The sequence below is a fragment of the Protopterus annectens genome, chromosome 4.part0 (genome assembly GCF_019279795.1).
Source record: "Protopterus annectens isolate FY-2018-M chromosome 4.part0, PAN1.0, whole genome shotgun sequence".
Classification (NCBI taxonomy): domain Eukaryota; kingdom Metazoa; phylum Chordata; order Ceratodontiformes; family Protopteridae; genus Protopterus; species Protopterus annectens.
In genome coordinates, this window is record NC_056733.1 from 754,968,735 (window position 1) to 754,981,685 (window position 12,951).

Here is a 12,951-nt window from a genome sequence, read left to right on the forward strand (position 1 = left end):
TCATAGGCTTTTTGTGTGATTCTCTTGTCCCCAGAGTTATTCAAAGATGAAGGAGTAGAAATCTGCTCTGGTGGCATAGAGGGATAAAGCCCTGACTGTGGTTCAATCAACCAGAATTCAATTAGCTGCTCAGGCGACTGACAGAGCAGCATTAAAGGATGGGCATGTCCATCCTGGTAGTAGGGTGTTCACAGTTGATGTTCTCATAGAAGAGGCGTGTTATACAAATGAGATAAGTTGCCCTTGAATGTAAAGGTACAGTGAATGGGAGGTGGGGCAGGAAAGTGGGTAGGGCAAATAAAGAAGCCCCAGGATAGAAACAGAGGTGGTTGAGCCCCCCAGGACACACTTAGGATCCACAACTAAACCTAGGGATACCAGCACAAGTCATTGGGGTGGGATAGGAGAAATTATGGTAGACCTGGCATGGGCTTGGGGCACTGAGGACCAGGCCAGAAATATGAAGTCCTAAGGAGGGTCAAAAAAACAAAAAAGTGAAAGAGGAGAGGCCAGAAATAATACTAATTGCTCCTTGCCAGCCAGGTAGTACTGATTTTCATAACCTTCTACAGCTGGCAAGAGAGAAACCTTTGCTGTTGTCATAGGTTCATAGGTGTGTACTAGGCTAATGGCTCTGGAGTCTTTACAAGCCTAGCCCATAGAAGTGCCCTGGCATTGTGCCGCCCGACGTTAGTTCTCAGTGTTTCTATCAAGTAGAGCCACTGGAGTGATCCCCGAGCTGAATTTTCTATTTCCCATCCACTCATCAAGATTTCTCAGAGGGACAGTGAGGTACTCTGCTTGACATGTATGGGAAGTCTATTCCAGAGCATGGGCAGTCTCTGGGTTATGAACCTGTCCCTCCAGCATGTTCTGTTGATTGTGGTAATGAGGTTGAGGTCTCTGGAGTATGTGGTGCACAGGGATTGGGATTTCTTTAGATCTAGCATTTCTAACAGAACTGGATCAGGCATGGCTTTGTAAGTCAAGCAAAGATCCCCTCTAAGTAGGCGATATGAGACAGAGAATAGCTGGAGTCTTTTGAGTCTGTCCATGTAAGACATGTGTTTAATGCCTAGGATTCTCTTTGTGAGGTACTTCTGTGGCCTCTCCAGCTGTTGCAGGTGTCTAGTGATGTACATGCGAAATGGGGCATTATACTTGATGACTGGTCTAATGAGGGAAGAGTAGAGAGAGATGATGACCTCTTTCTTCCTGGATGCAAAACCCTTGGTAATGAGATGTGCCACACAGAAGGACTTTCTGACCATAGTGGCAATGTGGTGCTCGAAGGAGAGGATGCTGTCAACCTGCATCCCCAGATCTCTTGTAATGCCTTCACTGTTCAGTGGGCTCCCATTGATGTAGTAATTAGTGGGAACTGAGTTTTTACCAAAGGGGATGACAACGCATTTTTTGGTGTTAAGCTTAAGGCCATGGTTTCATCACCAGTCATTGGTGTCAGTGAGGCCTTTCGGTAGGATGTCTGCATCACTTGGAGAGTTAATAGTGGCTCCCAGCTTGCAATTATCTGCAAACGTGGTCAGCCAGAGTCCCTTTGTGTTGTTCTGGACTTCTGAGAAGTAGATGCCAAACAAGAGAGGACCCAGGACCAATCCCTGTGGAACTCCACTTGTGGCTGGTTGGCAGTCTGACTTGGAGTCCGCTACTTTCACACGTGTGTTCTATCCGTGAGTCAATTTGCAACCCATCTAGTGATATAGGGGTTGATGCCTAGTTTGGTGAGTTTATCAATAATTCCTGAGTGAGGAATGGTGTCAAAGGCCTTGGCCAGATCGAAGTAGGCTGTATGCACTGCCTTATTTTCATCCACATCCCTGGTGACTGACTCAAAGAAGTCAATTAGGTTGTGGAGGCATGATCTCCCTTTCACAAAGCCAAATTGTGTGGGGTCTAGGGTTTGGATATTTCCTATATCCTTGTTAATCAGGTCCATGATGATGTGCTCCATAGCTTTACATATCAGACTCATCAGGTTAACAGGGCAATAATTCTCAGGGTTTGTAATAATCTCTCCCCCTTAATGGAGAGGGATGACTGTAGCAGTATGCCATTCAGTAGGGACAAAGCCTGAGGTGAGGCTGTGACTGAACAGGGCACACAGATGTGGTACCAGTTCACTTTGTAATTTATGTAGAAAACAGCCAGGGATATTATCAGGTCCCATGGAAGCTGTATTCTTGGCCTTGGACAATCCGGCTTTAACCTGTGCTGCAGTAATGTTGGGTGCCTGGCATTCTTCTGGTACTGTGATTGGTCCTTTGGGGGGAGAGAGGGGTAAAGTTGGCACTGAATCTGTTGGCCAGTATGTTGGCAATATCTGTTGGCTCAGTATAGGAGGTGCCATTGTGCAGCAACTCAGAGCAAATCCTCCGGGTATTGCTGTGGAGGTTCTTCATATAGCTATAGAAGGCTTTGTGATTGTTTTTAGTGTCTGCTGCAATTCTGCCTTCATAGCTGGCTTTAGAGGATTTGATGAGGGATCTCACCTTTTTGTTGAGCCTAATAAGGGAGTTTTTCCAGTCTTAGGACTTCACCTTTTTCTGCAAAAGTTTCTTCCTTCTGTTGTAGAGTTTGTTAGTGGCAGGGGACCACCAGATTGGCTTCCTTTTTTTGGAGGACAGCATCTGGTTCTGTTGAGTATGGCTAGTTCCATGCATTTATGTACATGTTCGTACAGTGTACTGGTGTATGATTCAGCAGTCATGCAGCTATTTTCCATTGGCATGGGTTTACTAACCATCCGATGCAGTGTAAAGGGTCTTTTATATACTCAATTATTTTTATTGATCTCTTTTTTTCTACCCTTATGTCATCTTGACAGCCTTCCCAGTGCCCCACATCCATCACTGGGTCTACCAACCACTCCAGTCTACCCCCATACTTATTACTGATTTTCCAGGCAGGGCCAGCATGGAACTTAAGGGATTTTTTTTCTGTCCTTTGACCTACCCCTGTCATTCCCCAACTTGTGCTCTGACAAACCTCCAGCTGAACTGTGCCACACTTTTGCATTGAGCTGACATTGGCATGCTGCGCCACTTCTCAACTAAAACGCATCACAATTGGCTTCCCAGCCTCCACCAGGATGTTCTATTCAATTTGTGTGCCCATGAACATCCCTCTCCCCACAGGATGTGCATGTACATCGTCCTTGCTGATCTGTCAGCCACCCAAGATGCTAATCACACCTGGGGTGACTGGGCTGTATCCAGGGCTTTATCCCTCTACATCATTGGAGTGGCTAGTATACCTAATCTTTAAATTAATTTTTTGAGGATGTGTACCATCTGCTTGTCTCAGAATCATGATTCTCAGTCGCCTGATCAAAAAAATGGCAGTTTCTACAGGATCTGAGTACAGGAGCAGTTGATCTTTATAAAAAAACACTGTGGCTGACCCTGCTGTGATTGATCTAAGCTGATCCTTATTAGGGTCTAAGAACACATCTTCTCCAAATAACTTTTCCATCAAAAAAAATAAAATGCCATACAAGTTTAAGAAGGGTATGTACATTTGCTGCCTTGGGCATTAAGTTTTTTACCGGTATGCACATTTGCTACCTTGTGCATTAAGGTTTTTACCTACTGGACCCATACTTGTAGATCAAGAAATATCAGGATGAGATTTGAAACAAACAGGTTGTAACACACAAAAATTGATGACATTTCTGTTATACGAAATACAGAGATCTGATAAGCTTAGCATGCATATCACAGTATGATACTGTTAATGCCAACTTCAGAACTGCTGTATTAGGCACTGCTTTGGATAGACAGAAATGTCTTAAAGTACAGCCCATCAAATATGTTAATTTTAACTTCTGAATGGTCAGCAGGTAAAAGCTATGTGTTTGGTCCCCTTCTAACACAACTGATCTAGATGCTAAAAATGGAATGTTAAAACCACGGAAAATGAAGACATGTGCCACCCTGCTAGTTCCAAAATATTTCAGAATTTCTCTTGCAGGTCTTTCTTGCAAAGCAGGTGTCAACAAAAGAATCAGAAGAAACGGTACCAGAAGAAGTCACAGAACTTGAAATCCAAAGGTCACAGTAGCAGCAAACACCAAAGACCCCCAATAGGATAAAATATATTAGTAATTGATAATCTTCCAAATCATAGCTGTTCTCCTACCTCACCACCACAAGGAAATATTAGCCATTTTTTTCAATTCTATAGCTTCAAACAACATTTGACAAAAGGGTCAGAGGGGTACTGTCAGCGGATTATATCATACAATTATTTGCAGCTCCAGGGCTTGGTCCATTTACAAGAACTCTCAAAATGAAATTATTCAACCACAAACCAACAAGACTAGTAATCTGAAGTGGTTTTGCTGTGAATGCCAATCTCAAAAGGCCACCTGAATAAAGTAAAAAATAAAATCAGCACCTTATTGCTGGTTACAATAAAGTGTTGACTTTTTTATTCCTTTTTTGAATGGTTTATTGATGTTCACAGTAAAACCACTTTGAATTAGTGTACTTGCTCCATTTATACCAAGAGGAAATAGATTATTAACTCTGTCATGCCTATAATTTAGCTTCCAACAGGCATTCAAACAGTATAGCCAGTACCTTTGATAAAAACAGGAAAATTATTATTCTCAAGCTTCTTTATATAGTGCTAGCAGAGGACTGTCATTGGAGGCCTACCTAGTTATCCTGAGTGTCATGAATTTGAATAACAAACAACATTTCAGATGATGATGCTTCCTCCCTGTCCTAATGCAGACCTTACGCATAGTAACTACGAATGTGCAAAGTATGCACTTGCATATACAGTTCCCTGACTTGCCATGTGACCTTTCTACTGCACCTAGAATAATTACTAGATACCTTGAACACCTCAGAATAATGGAAGTTCACATCTTTCCTTATCTGAACACCTGATAGAAGCCATCTCTTCATAGCTTGCAGCTTGCAATTCAATAAACCTTACAATGCTTTTAGAGTCTGGTTACCACTGCCTGCTTCCAAAAATCTGATTCACCCACCTTCTAAGACCAAGAACAATACAGGCTCCTTAGAATATACCTTGGGATTTCATCTCCAGAAGAGGCCTCCATTCCAGAAGGAACGATGTATCAACCATAGATGTTTGCTGTACAGCCTTTAGACTAGGAACTCCACAGACTATCACTGACAACACTACATGGATGTTAGTGTATCAATAAGCCAGTAAGTAAAATGTTACATGGGTGTAGTATATCAGCAACCCAGATGGTATCCACTGTTTTCTGCTGTCTAACCAGGACAATCTGGTAGTAGGTAATTCAAATGAACTTGATTAAGGCTGCTTATATTCAGTCAGAACAACATTCTTGGCAGACAATTGTGGACCTGCTATGAGTGGGCAATGGACAAAAAGATCTTTCTGACTGACAATCTTCCAAAAGTAGATCTCTTTGGCTTTCATCTGAATTGCCAGCTTCCTCTATTTTGCTTTACTTATAGAATCAGACATAGGTAACCATGTCATTTTCATGTCTTGCAGGTCAGAGTTTGCTATATACACTTATGCCATTCTTCTAATTCTAAAACTGCAGTTAAAGGTAAAAAGCAAATCTCAGTCTCATAGCTCCTTGCTAGCTAATGCATCCATGATTTACTCTTCTAACACAGAAGATATTACTTAGCCATCGTCTCTGCTTCTTAATAGAAAACTCTTCTACATCCTGATTTCAGGTCTGTCAGCTAACAACTTGAAGGATTTCTGGTTGACACCTTTTATTAATTATTAATTGACTGATTAATTAATTAAGTAAACAAATAACTAGAAATCCCAAAGCAATTTATTTTCTGCAGAAGTGCTGTTTATCTATATCTAGAGAGAGAAAGAAAGAAAGGGAGAGTGAGATAGATGTATAAAAGCCCCCCCCCCGGCAGAAAATCAAATTTGTCCCCCCCGGCAGAAAATCAAACTTGTCTTAAATGGATTGGATTTTCCCACTGGTGTAAAAGAAAAAACAGCAGATCTATTTTCCATTTCAATACCTCAGAATACATTTTACAGAGATGACTACTGCAGGACTCGTATTTACTAGAACTGTCCACCGAAGGAGAATGTTAGTCCTCAATCCAATTACTTTTCCTTTTAAGAGGGTAATATCAAGCTCTGTTCACTAGAGGGCGCAGTTCACATGTTTATTTTACTATTGTTATTAATTTTTGTCTGAAGTAAAACTACACTTCACTGACTTTTGTAGTATCATTTGAGTTACTTAGGCTTGGTAAAATGACTTATGCAAGATTTACTGCTTCAAACTAAGTATGGTTTAAAAATTATTCCTTTTTGTAGGATAATTTATGTCACTAATGGTCACCAAGAAGTGCCTTTGTGCAGACAGATCCCTAAAATGATGCTCAAGACAATCAGTGCCTTTTTTGCTTGACAGGAGGGTATGATATTAAATTACGTTTGCGGTTTGCTTCATGTAATAAGTTCTCTGACTCTGAGGGCTAAAAATCTTGTAGTATTTACAGAACAGCAAATGGTCATCATAAGAATCATTGCTGTAGTACATTTTAAGACAAGAATTTGGCCACATGTAATATTTGTGTTCTAGACACGTAGTGAGAACAGTATGGAATTATTTGTCATGGTGACACTAAGCTGTCACCGTGACAAATATTTCATCTGGAAAGTGCTATAAAGGAAGAATAATTTGTGCCATCTTAATTTTTTTTTTACCATCAAAGTATAGAGTCCCTTTATATTGCGCAAGTCCATTGTGTATTTCCGGGCAGATTTCTCAAGAGCTTTTAAGTACCTTTTTGGCTTTGGCATTTCTTTTTGCTTGCTGTTGTACAAATTAAGTTATACTGAATTGTTCAGTTTTAGCTTTCTTTTTTAGGGTGGCTTAATGTCCCTGGTGGGTGGGGGAACACCAGCAAATGTTCTCTGACAGACAGATTTGCAAAAACCAAGGAATATCAGGCTATGGTCAGTGTAAAACTTTTAATAGAATGCTTCTTCATTAGGGCTAAAAATCATCGCTTCTTTATTAGGGCTAAAAATCATGAGCCCCTTTTACATCATAGTTGCACCTTTGTAGGAACTTCATTGGTCCTTCACTGCCCAGCAATCCATCAACCAGACATCCCGCAGAAAACAAATGTGCTAAGAAAGTATTTTTTGGAATAAAACATTTTAGATGCTAGACCCCACATACTTATTGATAAGGAATCTATGTATATGCTTATTTCAGTTAGTTAATAATGTACGCACCCTTTAGGGAAGTCAGTAAATCTTAGCAGAACAATGAAAAATCTGAGGTCAAAGATCATGGTGCTGTGCTTAAATTGTAGCAGCTGAGAATTATGGATGCTAGCCAGGATTCCAGAATTAGAGTAACTGTGCCGCAGCCAAGCAGTAGTTCCCAGCTTCAGGAGCTAGCTAGGAATCCTGTAGCAGATATACTGTGCTATAACTAGGCAGCAGTTTCCAGCTAAAAAAGAGCTAGCCAGGAATTCTGTACAAAATAAACTGTGCCACAGCCAAGCTGCGATTCCCAGCTTCAGGAGCTAGTCAAGAATCCTGTACTAGATAAAATGTGCCATAACGAAGGCATCTGAAAAATAGAGCTGCAGGATGTCTTCCATCTACATTCAAGCCAAAACTTAGTATTTGTGCTCGAAGTTATAGAGTTTTGAGAAGATGACTCTTCCCAGGATTTTGGCATTTTTTTTTTTTCTGAATGGCTGCAGTCATGGTTTGAGTCTTCTTCTCACAATCCTTCTGGTTCGTTTATTGCTTGGGTACATGCAGAGCTGGATCATGGTCACATAGGCTCCTTGGCATGATAATGGATCAGGCCCCCCCACAGCCATTCCAGTGTCCCATTACTTGGGTATTTCTTCCCAGTTACCATAAACACTGTTCAAACCTGTCAGTGTGCAAACTATTTTCTTCTTTACTTCTAAAATGATTACAGGTATTTAGAGTTAACCTTAAAACTTTTATTTCAAATTTTATAGCACAAACACTGATAGCCATTTGCTAAGCAAAACAATACAGTCTCACAATGAAAACAGACTTAGCATGAACAACAGTAAACTTCTCTGCTTCTAAAACTCACATTCATTGAAACTGCTTTTAAACCCACATTCAAAGAAAATGCATCTGGTCAGTGGTGAGTTAGGTTTACCTTTGGACTGTTTTCAAACCATAGGCCCCTTAAGCACATTTTTAGGACTATGCTTACATGAATGTGTTCTTTGATGCATCTTCCTGATTATATTAAATTATAGTTCTTGTAAAATACAGCACTACATGTTACAATGTGTTTTAAATTTGTAGTTTTTGAACATTTTTCCGGTAAACAATGAAACAAAATGTATGAATCAATATTGACAAAACTATTCATTTTAGAACATTTCAACCATAAAAGGCCACTCAAACTTCTGTCATTACAATCCACCAATATTAGTCAATTTATACAATCTCTGTGTTAGCCCTTCCTGGAGAATATTTTTGTAAGTGGGGAATTCTATGACTGATCCTAATTTGCAATCATCTACAAATTTAGTCAGCCAGAGGCCATTAACATTGGCCTTGACTTCAGAGAAGTAAATGCCAAAAAAGGAGCGGTCTCAGGACTGATATCTGAGAGACTCTGCTTGGACTCGCCTCTTTGTAGAGGTAGACTCCCCAATTCTAACTTTCTAGGTCCTATCTGTGAGTCAACTGGTTATCCACTGGGTGACATAAGGGTTTATTCCTAACCTGTTGAGTTTATCAACAATGCCTGAGTAGGATATTGTGTCAAATGCCTTGGCCAGGGCAAAGTAGGCAGTGTGAACCATTTTGTCTTAATCCATTGCTTTAATGACCTTGCCAAAGAAGTCTACCAGGCTAAGTAGGCATGACATGCCCTTGACTTGTCTACTTTCTTTTCTGACCAAGGCCTTCCTTGGAATAATTTTGGCTACAGCCTGTAAAGTGTCCCTCCTTCAAGAAACTATTTCTTATGCAAAGTAGTTCTTCCTATGCCTTTCTTAGAAGGCTTTCACATTAAGGAGCTTCCAGTAATCCCTGGAGTACATGTCAGCACCCATTGTAATGGTCTGATGTGACCAAGATCAAGTGGTGTCTTATCTAGGATGAGAGACTAGAACAGCCAACTATCAGTGCAGAGGATTACCAGGATCCCAACAGTGAAGAAAGAATTCATATAGCTGTCATCTCAGGACACCAGAAAGCTTTTTTTTCTTTTTTTTTTTTTTAACAAGAAACAACTTTATTGAATTATCACTTAAGGCATGGGGAGTCATACATTTGTATAAATGAAAACAAACTATTTTGACATATTTTCAGTTGCAAATATTGTACAGGTTGCGTTGTTACCTCACAGCAAGAGGTTCTCCTGTTCAATTCTCGGCTGGAGTGCCTTCTGTGTGGTCTGCATGTCCTTCCCATGGTCGAGTGGCCTCCAAAAGACATGCATGAATGGGCGTGCCTTCGCTGAAGTTTGGGCATCGGGTTGGCAACTTGGCACCCTAAAAATCGACTGCCAAACATTAGCGGACCGGAGTTCTGCTGTGGCGACCCCTAACCAGGAAAAGCCGAAAAGACAAACAACAACAACATACAATCTTCTATACAGTCATTGTCAATCAAACATTGCATATATCATTAAATTCTTGCCTTCTTTTAAACCTCATTCCTCCTCCAAAATATTATTATGCATGTACTGTTCCCAAAATTCCCATTTTTTCTATGTAGTTTGCTCCTACCCTTTTCTAAAAATCCCACTTCCAGTTCTTTTATATCTGTTGCTATTTTCACTACTTCTAGTATGGTTGGTTTAGACTTTGATTTCCATTTTCTAGTAAGTGCTTTCTTGGCAGCCATCTGAATTAAACTCAGCAAGGCCTACTGTGTCTAGACAAATTTGATTCTGTATCACAAATCAAAAAAGTAATTTCCTTAGTTACACCAATTTGCTCACCCAGTATTTCTGACAGAGTAGTCTGCAGTCATCTGCGAACTTTGTTAGCCAGAATCTCTTAGTGTTGGCCTGTACTTCAGTAAAGTAGATGCTAAACAAGAGCGGCCCCAGGACTGAACCCTGAGGTACTCTACTTGTCACATGTCCCCCTAACTCACTTCTCCCAATCTACTCCACGAAACTCCATCAAAAATAACATATAACATTCACCCAGATAACTCTATTTTCCCCTAACGTATGTATAATATGCTATTCTTCAGGTCTAGTCTCAAGATTATACTAAGCATACTCACCATCGCCACATCCTACCACACTCCCTTCCCCCATCACTCTATTTTCCCCAGTGTTATACTCCTAGTCAACAAACATCTACCAACTACAAAACTGCACACAATCTCTACCCATTAGGAATTCAGACCCTCTTCAGTTACACCTACATCAAAGAAAACAACCAGACCCATATATCAGTATCAGACCCAAGAGATAAATACAAAAATGGTACAACTTCTCTCACCACATATCTACTCCCCACTCTGTGGAGACATCCACCTAAACCCTGGACCATCCCTTCAAACCAACCAAACCCCATCTAACCCATTAGCCCCCACCATTACCAACACCCAACCCAGTAATCTAACCACAACCTACTCTTAACACACATAAATCTCAGAAGTATCTACAACAAAATCCCAGATCTCTATGCATGCATTGCAGGATACAACCTAGGCATTCTAATCAGCAATGAAACTTTGCTAAAACCATATACCAAAGTTGAAGAAATCCTTTCCCTAGGATAGAACATAATAAGAAATTACATAAGTACACAAAAAAGCTGGAGGGGCTGCAATACATTTTAAAAACAGATTAAACATCACCAGATACCCACTGAGGCACCACAACTAACCTAACACAGAAATATCTATTACCCTCCTACATCTGAACAAGCACAAAACTATTTGCATTGCTTTTATACCTGATAAAACAAGAGAGGGACATTATAGTGCTGTGGAACATATTGAGACAGTTTCAAATCTTTTCTGGATACAGAATTAATGCAGCTAAAGCAAAAGCAAATGCGGAAAACTATGCACCCATTTATGAGGACATGATAAAACAAAGTATTTAGGAGCATGGAATAAAAACGATTCCATTGTGGCAGCTAAGGGTAATGTTGGAAGAGACTAAAGAAAAGATAAAAAAAAATGAGAAAATAGAAGCTCTGTTATATGGATATCTATACTAAGATACAAGCAGTTAAAATGTTTTTAGTTCCGTTAATCTTATACAGAAGTCAGGCATATTTTTATCAACCAGAGGAGAAGCTGTGGACAGCAATTAATGAAGAGCTGAAGGATTTTATTTGGGATGGGAAAACAGCAAGAGTCAAGTGGGAGAAGCTTATTCTTCCAATAGAACAGGTCAGCTTGGGAGTACCCGATCTGAAGGGGGTTTTCATAGCAACACAGTTAAGACTCCTATACATAGCACAAGCAAAAAAATTATAATTCAAAGTGGAAAGAGTTGATTATGAAACAGGGAGGAAGCTCAGAAACAAGGAGAGAATAGAATTTTAGATGCAGAGCTTTAAGGAGAATAACAATAATCATACAGAATATTATATCCATAAAGTAGCAGAAAGTATTCCAAGAACCAAAAAAGCCAACATGGGAATGGAGAAAGGAGATTCTGCTGGTAGAGATGACTGCAATTAGGGATACAGACAATAGGCAAGAGAAGGCTGGAATTTACTGGAGAAAACTGGCGAAGGAACCAAGGTACTGGGAGCAAATAACTAGAGAGGGAAAGGTAATAGAATGAAAGATGCCAAGAACTTATTTGGACTGCAGGTTAGAGATTGCCTTCCCTATCAGGGCTTGGTATTAGAGTACAGGCAAAGAGAAAGAAATGGGGGATCCTAAATGAAAGACCATCACTGGCAGAGTTTGTAGTAGAATCTAGAACAGAAGTTGCCGTTAAGAAAGGAAGAGAAAGTAGAGCATATAAAATATTGCATGATAACTGTAAGAATCAATTCGAGGAAGTTAGAAAGGATTGGTAAGAGAGATTATATAAGTAATTCACAAAGAAACAGTGGGGGGTATATGTATGTCTCCCAAATATTCAACAAAGCCTAAAAGATTTAGAATCTTTGGAAGTGTTTACGTAGGTATTTTATACCCCAAGTAGACTCCAGAGAATTTCTCCTCAGGTAGACAACAAATGTTGGAGGTGTGATGGGGAAGAAAAAGGTAAATGGAAACATATTTTCTGGTAGCGTAAAGATTCCCTGCAGACTGCTCTGCTGGAGATGCTAGGTGAGCATATTGGAGTAACTAAGGAAATTATTTTTTTGAGCTATGATACAGAATTGGAATTGCCTATAGATATATTAAGGCCTTGGTAAGTCTAATTATGGTGGCTGCCAAAAATGCAATTACTTGAAACTGGAAATCAAAGTCTAAACCAACTTTACTAGAAGTAGTGAAGATAGTAACAAAGACAAAACAACTGGAACTGGGATCTTTAGAAAAGGATAGGAGCAAATAACATAGGAAAAAAACAGGAACTTTGGGATCAATACATGCAGAGGAGGAATGAGATGTAAAAGAAGCAAGATTTAAATGAGCTATGTTATGTTTGACTGACAATGACTGGATATTTTAAAAGTGATGTATAATGTTTGCAGCTACAATTGTGTTGGCATAGTTTGTAATGTATCATATTTGCAACTGAGATTGTGTCAGTATGGTTTATTTTCATTTATTTAAATGTAAGATTGCCTACGTCATACATGATAATTTAACAAAGATGCTTCTTGTTAAAAAAATATATATTTGCATTGTTGCCATAGATATTTCACCAGGCAACAACATTCCCATTCTCAAAGACATCCTTCAGTGGTTTTCCACTAATGTAAATAAACTATTATACTTGGGAATGTGAATATAGCCTATTTGCCTGTAAACACTGACTCC